Below are 12,580 nucleotides of genomic sequence, written 5' to 3'. Positions count from 1 at the left end.
GAGGTTTTCTGTATAAAGGCAAATGGCCTGATTAAACCACTCCCCCAGTGCCTTTAGATTATAGAGCACTTTGTTCTAACCAGCTAAACTGACACCGTAATGATGCCTTAGGTAGCAACATCTTCTAACATTGCCAAGGAATAGTGCTAGCGTGTATATGAAAGGTGGCAGCCAGCAGGTAAAATGCGGGCTGAATCAGGTAACAAACAAGACATAGCTGAGCCAGAAACACAAAGAGCACTTATTCACAAACCAAAGCTATTCTTCTATGAAGGCATTGTGGACAAGACTGCTGTTCTCATGCTGATTTTCCCTGTTATCCCTTTACATTCTGACAACAACACTGCCAGCAGAAACTCTATGCAACAGGAGCACGTCTGTGTATCTCTCCCTTGCCTTGTTTTTGTAACCCTAAACTTTAACTGCTTCCCATTTCTTTTTCCCACTTCTTTCTCTTAAACAAATACATGCAGAGGAAAATCACCAGGCAAATGTCTGGGTTTGTAAAAGGGCTAATATTCCATAAAGGAGTTTTAATATTCTTCTAAGGCTTACACTCTTTTGTTCTTTTTTTTTCCAGGCATGTCATTTGGTATCTATGACAAGAAGCTAAATATTCAGTAAGATCACATTCCTTGATATTTTACATTTCCTGACCTACAATGACAGGGATATTCTCATCCACACACTTCAGAATGTTAACATATTTGTGTGTTGTTCTCATTTTTGGTACATGATGAAATAGCCGTTATTTTATAACAGGGTTCAGCTAATTCCAGAGAACTGAAGAAATGATTTCATAGGCCTTAGTTCTCTTTTCCAAAAAAGGTTACAAGCTACTTCAGGGCAGAGGTCGTAATCCTGCTATATCCTTTCCTTATAGTACTAGTTATTTGTGTCCTGATATATCCGCCTACGCACTCTCCCTTCATGCCCAATCTCTCCTGCACTCCACTGAAAATTTATCTTTCCCAGATACCACTTTTATCATGAACTCATCTGCTTTAAAGCCTTTAATAGAATCTTGAACCCTACAGAATAAAGTGTGCAATTCATGATCACATTGGTCATTTCGATCTTGTTTCCACACTGCTACTCACCCAAATACCAAAAAGACTGTGTGTGCAATTGGTGGTCCCCAAGCCTGGGAATGGGTGGCAGGGGAGGGCTGGCATCAGGGATAGGAGCAGTAAAGTGCAAAACAGTGTTCAGTGACTGTCCAGCCAGGCCTGTAGTGGTGCAGGAGTGGAGGTTGAGGCAGTGGCTGCCAGGCTAGAAGTTTACCCTTGTAATCAAGAGCATGCGCGAGACTGTGAATACTCTGAGAGTAGGCTGCTTCCTTCCCAAAAGCCAGAAGTGGAATTTGAAAAGAAGGAGGAAACAGAATAAGAAACAAGGTTTGGATTATTCAAAATAGTGTAAGGAAAACGATTATGTATCTTATTTTATAAATTTCACAATAGCCCTGAAGCTCTGCTCATTACTGCTCATTTAGGAGATCCTACTATGTGCTTTTAGCAAATGTGTGTGCATGTGTGTGTTCTTCTGAACAACAACAGCAAAATTAAATCACTACTTAATATATAGATTTTTGGGTGTTCAAGTCATGCGTTTTTTTCCCCAATTTTAAGGATACGATGGATGTGAAAAAAATGTTAACCAAAATACTTTTGTAGAGAACTGAATATTTCCAACCCCAAATCAAAGGAATGAAAGAAACTATCTTATTATAGTATTTTAAATACGTACATATGTTATTCCTTGAATTTTAAAATGATAGAGTCAACAGCACAATCATGTAAATTAACCAAATGAAATTGAAATTAAACATGCACAAAATAGTGAAAAGATACTAAATTATAAGGCAAGAGATACATAAAAACTTCAGAGGCTAACAAATGTTTTCTTCATTTAGAATCTAAAAATTTAGTGTCCCCTCTGCTTGTTAAAAAGAAACAAAAGTTTTTTCTGATATAATTTGTTAAGAAACACACAAATCGCCTACACCATTTTTGTTATTTGATTCCTGCTTTCAACTCTCTGGATTTTGTGGGATATATTGAACCAGCACGTCTTACATTCAGTTAATTGGTTTGCGTCCCTGGCTTCTGCTCTTTAATTGCCTATGCCTCGGTGATTAGCGCTCCCTCTCTATTAGTCTGTCATTCGGGAACTCAAGACTTGTGTATCACGAAGTGATGATGATAAAAAGATGGTTTCATACACAGCCGGAATCTACAGAAATTAGAATGCTAAGTTTATGTCCCATTTTCTTCAACCTCATGAGGAAGGGTACTTTGCAATAAACATTTTTGTATTTGGTGTTTTGTTCCATACAGACAAAAACAGATCACATAAGCTACTTTCTCTTGAGTGTGTGATTTACGAATTATCGCCTATCCTCTAACTGCTATATCAGAAGTGGAGTTGCTTGTGGAAGCTTAATTTAAAATCCTTGAATGAACAGTTAGTATTGCCTGTCTAATATTTTGTATGAGTTCATTTTCAAACACACCAGCCATGGAACATTATACCAAAGGACTAAGAAAAGAAGATACACTCAGGAGGCATTTTTCCTTATCTGTCATGCAAATGAGTGTTTTTGGATGGGTAATAACAATTTGATGTTCTTTGAAGGTGTGCCTTTTTTATGCAACTCAAATCAGAACACAATTAATGCAAACGCATATATAACAAGCAAGCAGATAAATGAATATCTTCTTCGTGTCCTAAAAAAAAATTACAACTGTTGATGACAAGAGAAAATAATGAAGAGAATGTTGGACCAGGAGTCAGAATACGTAGGCCCCTTAACTGATCTTCCACTAAGGACATTAAGGATAGAATCTTCCAAGTTGAAATGTCACTTAAAGGTCATTTAGCCCAACTTTCATTCAATATAAGAATTCCTTTAAATATCTCTGAAAAGGGCCTTTTAACTTGACTTACATCTTGGAAACCTACCATCCTACAAGGCAGCTCATTTCATTGAGACAAATAAAATCTATTCCCCCTTTACCATTCATGACTCTAGGTTCTGCCCATTTAGATTCACGTAAAACAAATCAAAACCCTTTAGCAATTAATGACTCCTCAAATATTTACAAATAGCTATCACAGTAGCTCTAATTCATTTTTAAATGTTACACCAGTAACCTTAGGATTGCATGGAAGTCTCCAGACGTGGTCTTTCCTATGACTGTTATTTATTTTTCTTTCGATACTATCTTTAATTACTTCAGAACTCACTAATTAATTTTTCGTTACTGACTAATTTGGTAGAGTTTTTCAGATGAATTCAATTGAATCTAAATCTGCTACATTGCTGTTGAAAATGTGTGTACCGAGACTGGCATGTTTGCTAAGAAAGGAGACCCAAATTACATTACCCCAGGTAGTGAGGCTTTCAGGAGAATTTGCCTTGAAATCTTTGGTTTTCAACTTGGCATATCAAGAAAGGCAATATTTTCAGCACCACAGAGTTAGTTGCACTCACATATTTATTAAATGCCCAAGATTGATATGCCATTCAAAAGTCAGTTTCTTCACGCATAGTGAACAACATGCACCTTGGCAGAAGGAATTTAGAAGAATAGACTATGTCTTCCTTCTAATGAAGTCACCCACTCTACTAGTGTGTTGATATCAAGAACACTGAATTAGATACCAGAGAGTAAGTTCATGAACTTAGACTCAGAGGACAGGTTGGAGGAAAATCCTGACAGCTATTTCATTCAACTCAAGGAGAAGTCTAATGAGCAATCCCTGCTCAGAAACAGAGTGTATCTCCCAGGGGAATGAGATGATCAGAAGATGCCCCAGATTCAGGGTTTCTCTACTCCAGGAAGTAGTGAGACATACCACCAAGTTTTGCTTTTCTGAACCCGTTTATTCTATCGATGCTATTTCCATACTTTAGGTTTCTTTATTAAATACAGTAGGTCATTTTTTGTTTTGGAAATATTTTAGTTTTTACTGTATTATTGATTTCATTGGTCAAACTCTCAGAGTTCTTGGAGTGATATGCTCTTCCCTGGACTCCCATCTGTGCTAGTTATCTGTTTCAATTAAAATTCAAGGTTTAACATTTGTTGATATTTATTTCTATCTTCTTATTTCATCCTCAAGTCCCTTATTGAGATTTTTATTATCCAGTACAGTAGTGAATAGATTTGAGTACTATTCGTAATTTATAAGGATATCCTCTAAACTTTAGATCAGTGTGATCCATGAATGACACTAGCTGTACCTTTTCTATTTCTATCTTTTATTGTGATGATGAGCCAACCACTTAACACCTGAGGGACTCAATTTCCAAATCTATTCAGGGAGCATAGTAATTTGAGCAACTTTAACTGTATTTCTCTATGGCGGAGACTTTTCCTGTTTAGATACATGTGGAGTCCTGTCGGGAACAGTGAGAGAAGACAGAGCATCCCACTCACCAGCCAGATTTGCTCTAACTGAAGAAGCTATATGAGCAGAGCAACAGAACCACAACCTGGGCAGACTTTCCAAACAAGTCATAAAGCACAAAAGAATGTGAAGAGAAGGAAAAATTCTTCAGGTAAGGAGGCACAGTCACAAAGACTGAAGAAGTCAGAGCAGACAGAAAGACGTTCACAATGGAGACAGAGATGTGAATCCTGGTGTCATTTTCTAAGTGGCCCTTTAAGTGGTTTTTAGCTACAGATGGGACTATACCCTAAGGGCTTTAAGTGACCATCTTAGACTAGACACTAAATTCTCTTTTGGGGGTCTTTCACCTCTCAAAGTTAATTTTTTCCCTTTGATTCTCTTAAAGCTGGAACGTCCCTACCTATTCCTTCATTGGAATATGAAGAAAGATGGATTCTTAAAGGTCTGTTGTAATCAGCAGGCACCAGAGATCTCTACCTGGCATTGCTTCACTCAACAACTTAACTTACTATACTTTGTATTTTCTAATCTTGAATTGGATTTACACGACTTTAGTGGCTCAGACATGGCAGAGAACAGTGTATGATGAAGGGAAGTTGAAGTCATAAGGTCATAGGGTTAGTATCCTCTACAATTGAGAAAAGTTGAGGTCCTCTACCCTTCATTATGCCTGGATGATTTACATGAATGCAGAGAAGAATCAGAAAATGTTTCCCATTTGTTTTCCCTCACCTGAGATATTGATCAATACACTCTATGGGCTGGCCCTTGGCAATCTGGAATGTGGCTTAAAGTTCTCTCTGTGTAGTTAGTAGTTTTCTCAGGTACTGTCTCTCTGCTGGGTATCATTTTGAGAGAGAAGCAGCAAAGATAGAAACCATAGTTGTAGTGAAAGTGAAGAATGTAGTGAGTTGTAAAGTTTTCTTGGGGATTGGGTTGACTGTGGAAATCACCACAGAAGTATTTTCATATAACTGGTTGTTATATCCCGTGATTGCCAATTCATCTCGGAGAGAAGTTTATAGACAAGGATAGGCAAATTGGCAGAGATTTGAAAAACACACCAACCAATTCTGATAAATAAAAGGGAGACTATGATGGGACATTGTATCAATTGAGATTTGAGGAGGTCATAGAGTTCAAAAACTGGGATGGTGGTGGTGACTTACGAGGAGCTGGAAAGAGAGCTGGTACCAAATGTAATGCCCATGGCCATGTGGAAGAAATATGCTGGAGATATAAATCTAAGTGGAGAAAAAAGTCAAGTGTTCTATGGATTTTGAGTAATACACTTCCAGTATGTCAGTAATAGCAAGAGACCATACTATCTATTTGGATCTTGCTAAATGCTATCATATTAATATTATATCAACAAAGGACTCACCTATTCTGTTTTACAGTCTGAATGGATGGAAGTGGCACCTAGGGCAACTAACTTGTTGGCAGAGATAAACTTTCCTGGGTTGGTTGTAGAGTTCCCGATTTCAATAGCAGAACACTCATGAATTCTTTGCCTTCTCCCCCTTGGAGATATCCCTTACTGCTCCTTGTGCTAGATTTTTTTCTTGGTTGCAGTTGTGTCTTGGATTGGAACATTTCCTAGGGTTTAGTTACTTATGTGGACAAAGAAATTGCCTGGGGTGTTGTTAAGAGTTGGGGGTAAGGTGAACACTGCCATCCAGGTGCTCATATTGTTTAGTGATGACAAGGATCTGGAAGTTGGTAGATTGTCACCACTCAGCAGGGAAAAGGGGGAAATAGCAATTGCATATCTAGAGAGATGAGGGGTTAGGATCTTGTTGCTGTTGTGACAGGAAATTACTTTTGAAATATTATCTGATTTTCTCCCTCCTGTTATTCCCATTTCTTCAATTCTAGTAGATAGTCAGGTCCGTATTCACTTACCAGAGAAGAAGTGTGAAGGAGAGTGGAAGGAAGCTCAAATTTTGTCTAGTTTTGGTTTCATACCTTAACGAGGAGAGAAGGAAATGGAGATAAGTGTGTTTAGTAGTCCCTAGAGAGAGGGCTAGATGTGATGGGTCATTAGACAGCATTTTGGTAAATGGTCTCTTTGAAGGGCCTTGTTTCAGTTGTCAGAGTTGTTTGGAAATTGAAACATCACTTGTGACTGCTCACTCTGTGCCCAGACCTATATTAGCTGCTCATGTCATAGGTACCGATGAAATCTTCCCCTGGTCGGGAGTTAGCGCTCAGATTAATGTTCACCCAGCAGGAGTGAGGCCCATCTATATCTCTTCATTAAATGAAGTTGTTTCTTGTCCCTGTCTAGTTTATCACTTGTGGAATTTTTCCACAATCTTAACATTACAAGACATCCATAAGCCTCAGAAGAGGGTTGTATCCCTGGCCAACTGGCAGGATTGATGGAAGGAGAAGGTGACACACCTGTATTTAGAGAAGGCTGAAAGCAGCCTGTATTCCGACAATGGTTAAATACAACTCCACTTTCTCTGTAGTTTGGGTGAGCACAAGTGATAATGTAATTTACTGAGAGAGGAGAAAGAATACATTGAGGGAATGATGATGCTATTTAAAATATTGAGTTTAAGATGTATCTGGAACAGCTAAGTGGAGATCTGCCGTAAGCAACTGGGTAAATGGAATGAAACCTTAGTAGAGTCTCTGGTTTAGAGGTGTATATTTGGGATCTAACAAATTTTAAGTTGTTTCTTGAAGAAAGAAGAAAGAAATTTCAAAATGGGTATCTGCCAGGATACACAGTGAATAGAAAAATGAGTCAGAGTGTTGGGAATACAGATATATAAGGAATACAGAATATTTCATAAGACAGACTTTAAAAAAGCTATTAATGGTAGAAGGAAATAGTGATGTCAAATGAGTCATAGTGTCAAATGCTAGGGTGGTGGGACAAAAGAAAGACCACCACTTGTTCAGTGAATTTTGAAACCTATCACTGACCTTCATGTGCAATGCCTTTGGAGCAATGTAGTATGGATGTTTGACTGCTCTAAGCTGAAGAATAAGAAAAGAAGTGAACATGATCTTGTCTTGAGAAAAGAAAAAACATATAGTCAGCGTCTATAAAGAGATACAAAATCAATCGAAAGTTATATTTTTATAATTAAAATTTTCAAGATGAGCAAGTCTTAGAGGTGTTCACATGTTGAGCTGGAAAAACCAGCAAAGAGGGAGAGTTTGAAAATACATGTGAAACGGCACAAGCATGCTACCCAAGCCATGTTACCTTGCAAAATAAATGTATATGTGTATCTACGAGCTTGAGAGGGACCAAACCTGTGACCTCTGCATCTCTGGCAGGTGAACTAATTGCTCTGATGACTTGTGCTTTAAAAGGGGCATTAACCATTGATGTCACCAGATTGCTACGTGTCCTGCAGTGGACTGTGTGGCGCTAGAGTGATTCCTAAATACTCTCTCTGTGTCCTCAAATGCCAAACCTTAGGAGAATCTTATTCACCAGCAAGTTATTGACCATTTTTTCAGTGATCTTTCAAAACAGGCTTTGCAATAACTACTCTGTTTTAAAATCATGTCCCCCGAAGACCTCAGGTGAGGGAGTAGAAGTGTGTAACCACAGATATCCTAAACTATTTTCTATTTTATTTTGTCAGTTTACAGTTACCCGTAATATTATATACAAGTAAAGATATGATGCCCTATCTTTGCTGCCAAGTCAGGACTATAATTTAGCCTGACAAATGGGCAAAGCTTTCCAAGCACCACATGGCTGGTACCTATGTCTTGGAATATGGTGAACCCACATTGTTTTTACATCCATGGAAGTGCTAGTCAAAGGTGCCCCTGTGAATTTCGAAATGAAAGCCTGGGAATCATAGGCAGTATTATTCAGTTCCTTTATGAATGAACGTGGGATAGCAGACTGCAGATTCTAGAGAAGGTATTAATGAATCATCCCCAGATGATCTTCCCACGACTCACAGGACTTCAAAATGAATCATATGACCTATTTTTTAATTAAAAAATGCATTTTAAATGAATTATTTATGAACAAGTACAGCTGTAACCTTGATACTATTAAACTGTTCTGGGCTGTTGAAAGGTGTCTTAGAGCAGCGACTGTTCATAGTCAAACATGCAGAATCTATTAATATAGTCGGTGAAAAATAGGAAATGGTCTCTGAAGAGGTGGAGATAAATGAGCCCATCAATTCCTATTGCCTTCTTACCATAGCCAGTCACCAAAGATTTGTGCAGAAATATTTTATTTTGGAGTTATTTGTAATCTGCAAATATCTATGGTTCTGTCTTTCAAGCTTTATAATGTGACTATTTAACACACTATAAGTAATCAATAAAAGGAATATTGCATATGCATCATATTTTCCTTAGGGATAGAATGAATGAACACGGCATTTTATTTAAGACCATTTTGACTATCTCTCACATCTGAGATAAATTGAAAATTACTTTGACATTGGAAAAACAGAGGGAGTCTTTCCCAAGCGCTAGCCAAAGAAGCTACATTATTTTTCAGACATAAGTGTTCAAAACACAAAGTGATATTTCAGTCAGGATTCAGACTACTTAACCCTCTGGATACATTTTCCTAAATCTATTTTCTATTGTCTAACTTAACCATTTTATTTTTAAATATATAAGCCAAAAATATTAAATTCTTGTCTAATTAAAAAAATATTTTAAGCAAAAGTTATATTGTGAGAAAGAAGACTTTAAAGTGGAAAAAATTTAGTGATGAGAAAAATGAAAGGAATGGGAATAATTAGGTAAATTAACATTGGAGGAGCCCAGAGTACTTTTCTCATTTTCTCCTTCCAGTAAGAACTTAGAAATCTCAGGAGCTAGAAAGGAGCTAAAATAAATCACAATGTAGAAAACTTAATTAGAATCTGATCTATATTGATTTCTGGTACACAAATGTTTGCAAAGGTCATAGAAACTAATAAACTAATTATATTCATAAAGCATATAAGTTAATATAGTGAAAGGTTCTGTATATCTATCTCCTTTATCCTTTATAACAGACATGTCAGATAGGATTATTATCCCATTTTACATACTAGTAAGCTAGGCCTCTGAGAACTTGCTTAACAATAACAAAGGTCTAGACTCGTGTTAAGAAAGTCAGGACAGGGCTTCCCCGGTGGCGCCGTGGTTGAGAGTCTGCCTGCCGATGCTAGGGGACACGGGTTCGTGTCCCGGACCAGGAGGATCCCACATGCCGCGGAGCGGCTGGGTCCGTGAGCCATGACCGCTGAGCCTGCGCGTCCGGAGCCTGTACTCCGCAACGGGAGAGGCCACAACAGTGAGAGGCCCGTGTACCGCAAAAAAAAAAAGTCAGGACAAAAATTAAATGTCAGGTGTGTGACCCCAGGGGCTATCCTATACCTACTGCACTGCACTACTTCTCATTAAGATTTTGAAGCAAAGATGCTATAAGAACTTGTTTCTCTTCTAGAAAAACATTTACACTTCTATAAGTAAATGCATCCCTTATTAAAATGGCATTTGTGCATATGTATTATATTTGGAGGATGGCAGGCATACATAGACTCATTATTCTGTGGTGTTAAATTTACGGGCTAAAAAGATAGAAAGTTTCCTATAGCTGCTTTTTAATTTTTAATTTTCTGGTGATATCTGTCTAACGTCTTTTTTGAAATCTTCATTTGCACAGGACATGGTCACATATGTTTAGCATGATAAAGATTTAACAAAGTTGTTCTTTTGGGGTCTCCAAATCATCCAGGAAGAATTTTTAGGCAATACATTTAGATGTTCCAAATCTTTTAAAACTTATACAGGTTATCTTAATTTGAGTTAGCTCGTGATATTAACCTGAGACATATATTAATTCAATTTACATAAGCATAAAATGGTTAAATTATCCACAATTTTATAGAGTTCATCTATGTAATATTTTATGTAATTATTAGCTGCTTATAGGTAAACTCTATATCAGTTATAATAATAATGATGAACAATTATGACAATATTTCACATAATTGACACTAAAAGTCCAAATAGAAGCATTCAGATTAACAAAAAATTAAGTCATCATTATAGGTATTTTACCTCATATAACTATAGCTAGATCATTAAATATAGAAATTATAAAAAACAATTTACAATATTTCAAAATATGTATGTATATATATATATATAAGCTAATGTTTTATCGGTGTTGATTATTTTAGTGTTTTAAATATAATATAAAACCCCATTTGAAACACAGATATCTCTTAAAGGCTATGAAAAGTTCAGACATATTCATATATGAGTGCATAAAGCATGATAAAATGAAAGCAAAATATTAAGGAAAACCTACCAGGTTTGCTGTCGTGCTGAATACTCTTTGACCATCTTATTCCCTTCTAACTTGTGCCTTGAGCTTGTCTGCTACTGCTGCTGCTGCTTTGTTATTGTCAATTCCATTTTTTCTTCTTTTTCTTAAATAACTACTATTGCAACGGCAGGTTGCAAAAATGAGCACAAATTCTTCTCTATTCATCAAGAGATGGAGTACAATTTTTTACCCCTTGCAATGACCTAGGCCATGTGAGTTTCTTTGGCTAATGGGACATTAACAAATGTGCTCCAAATCGATCAGGGTTTCTCAACCTCAGCACCGTTGACATTTTGGACTGGATACTTCTTTGTTGAAGGGGATTGTCCTGTGCATCGTAGGGTAGGATATTTTGCAATATCTCTGGCCTCTACCCACTACATGCCAGCAGCAACCCTCTGACTATGTCAATCAAAAATGTCTCTCCAGACATTGTTAAATATCTCCTGGGGTAGGGAGAATTGCCCCTAGCTTGCAAACCACTGACGTAGAGTCTTGAAAGAGCTTTCATCTGGGGGCTTGCCCTCTCATGCTGCAATCCTAGATTCAGGCTGGAATCCTGAAACTACCATGTGAGTAGAGCCTCAGCTAACCTTTTGGAGGATGAGGCCATGTGGAAGAGAATGCAGGCATTCTGGCCAAGAACCTGTCCGCTTCCAGACAGGTAAGTAGGCTGTTCTAGACCATTCAGCTGAGTGTACCCTACAGAGATCAGCAGAGCTAATCCAGACCAGAGGAACCACTCGGCTGATCCACAGAATCATGAACTAAATCCACAATTGCTGATTGAGGTCTCTAAGCTTTGAAATGGTTTATTATACAGCAAAATGAAATTATATGCATTTGGCGTTATTTTTATTTAGCTTTCAGTGGTATTTGGTTTTCTTCTGATGGACACTATTTAATTATTAATTCGCTTATAATTAGCCAATATAGCATAGTGATCAAAAATACAGAGACTTAAAGCCAAACTTACTGAGTTTAAATCCTGACTGTATCACTTTCTATCCGTATGACCTGAAGTAAATTATTTACACTTTCTTTACTCAGCTTCCGTACATGTAAAATGGAGTTAATAAAAGTGACAGGAGCACAATAAGATTTTTGTTAAACAAATTTGATTTAAATCTTAATTGGGGGTTTCATCTTTATTTCCACCACTGACCTCAACTTTAGAAGCTTAGATATACATTTATCTTCTTCCCTATCATAGACCATTTCTTTTCAGGGTCCTATCTGAGAATACACATGACTTTTTGACTCTACTCAGAATATATTTTTACTGTGGAAATTTCTTTTACAGATGAAAAGAATATTTATAAACCTCATAACATTAACAAACCTTAGAGTGGCCAATTCAAATTTAATAAGAAAACTACATAGGAGTCTAGATTGGATCCTTATCTCTGCTGTAGTCCAAACATCGCTCCCAAGGTGATATTATTCATTCCAGATGTCATTAGCCTGTAGTTTCTACCATCTTTAGGCTCTGAAGCTGATCTAGCTTCTAAGTAGGGAAAATCAAAAGATGCCCATATTCATATAGTAGGGCCTCGGGATCAGCTGAATTTTATTGCTGGTTTTCATGTTCTGTCTTATCCTCATGGTACTTGAGTTCTGCCCTAGCAACTCCATTTGCTGAGACTGGGTACTACCTATCTGCTATATGAAACTTCTGATCTCAATTAATTTCTTCTCTCGTTCATTTCTTCCTGCTAATGGACTCCCTAAACCTCTTTCTTACAAGGATATCCACCTGTTAACAATCCCTTGACTTTCTTATTTTCTTCCTATTACCTGCTGTCAATCTCTCCTGATGCCCTGCTTACCTCC

The sequence above is a fragment of the Aethalodelphis obliquidens genome, unplaced genomic scaffold (genome assembly GCF_003676395.1).
Source record: "Aethalodelphis obliquidens isolate GAN/ISIS:26980383/991018 unplaced genomic scaffold, ASM367639v1 scaffold3, whole genome shotgun sequence".
Classification (NCBI taxonomy): domain Eukaryota; kingdom Metazoa; phylum Chordata; class Mammalia; order Artiodactyla; family Delphinidae; genus Aethalodelphis; species Aethalodelphis obliquidens.
This window is presented reverse-complemented; position numbering follows the sequence as displayed.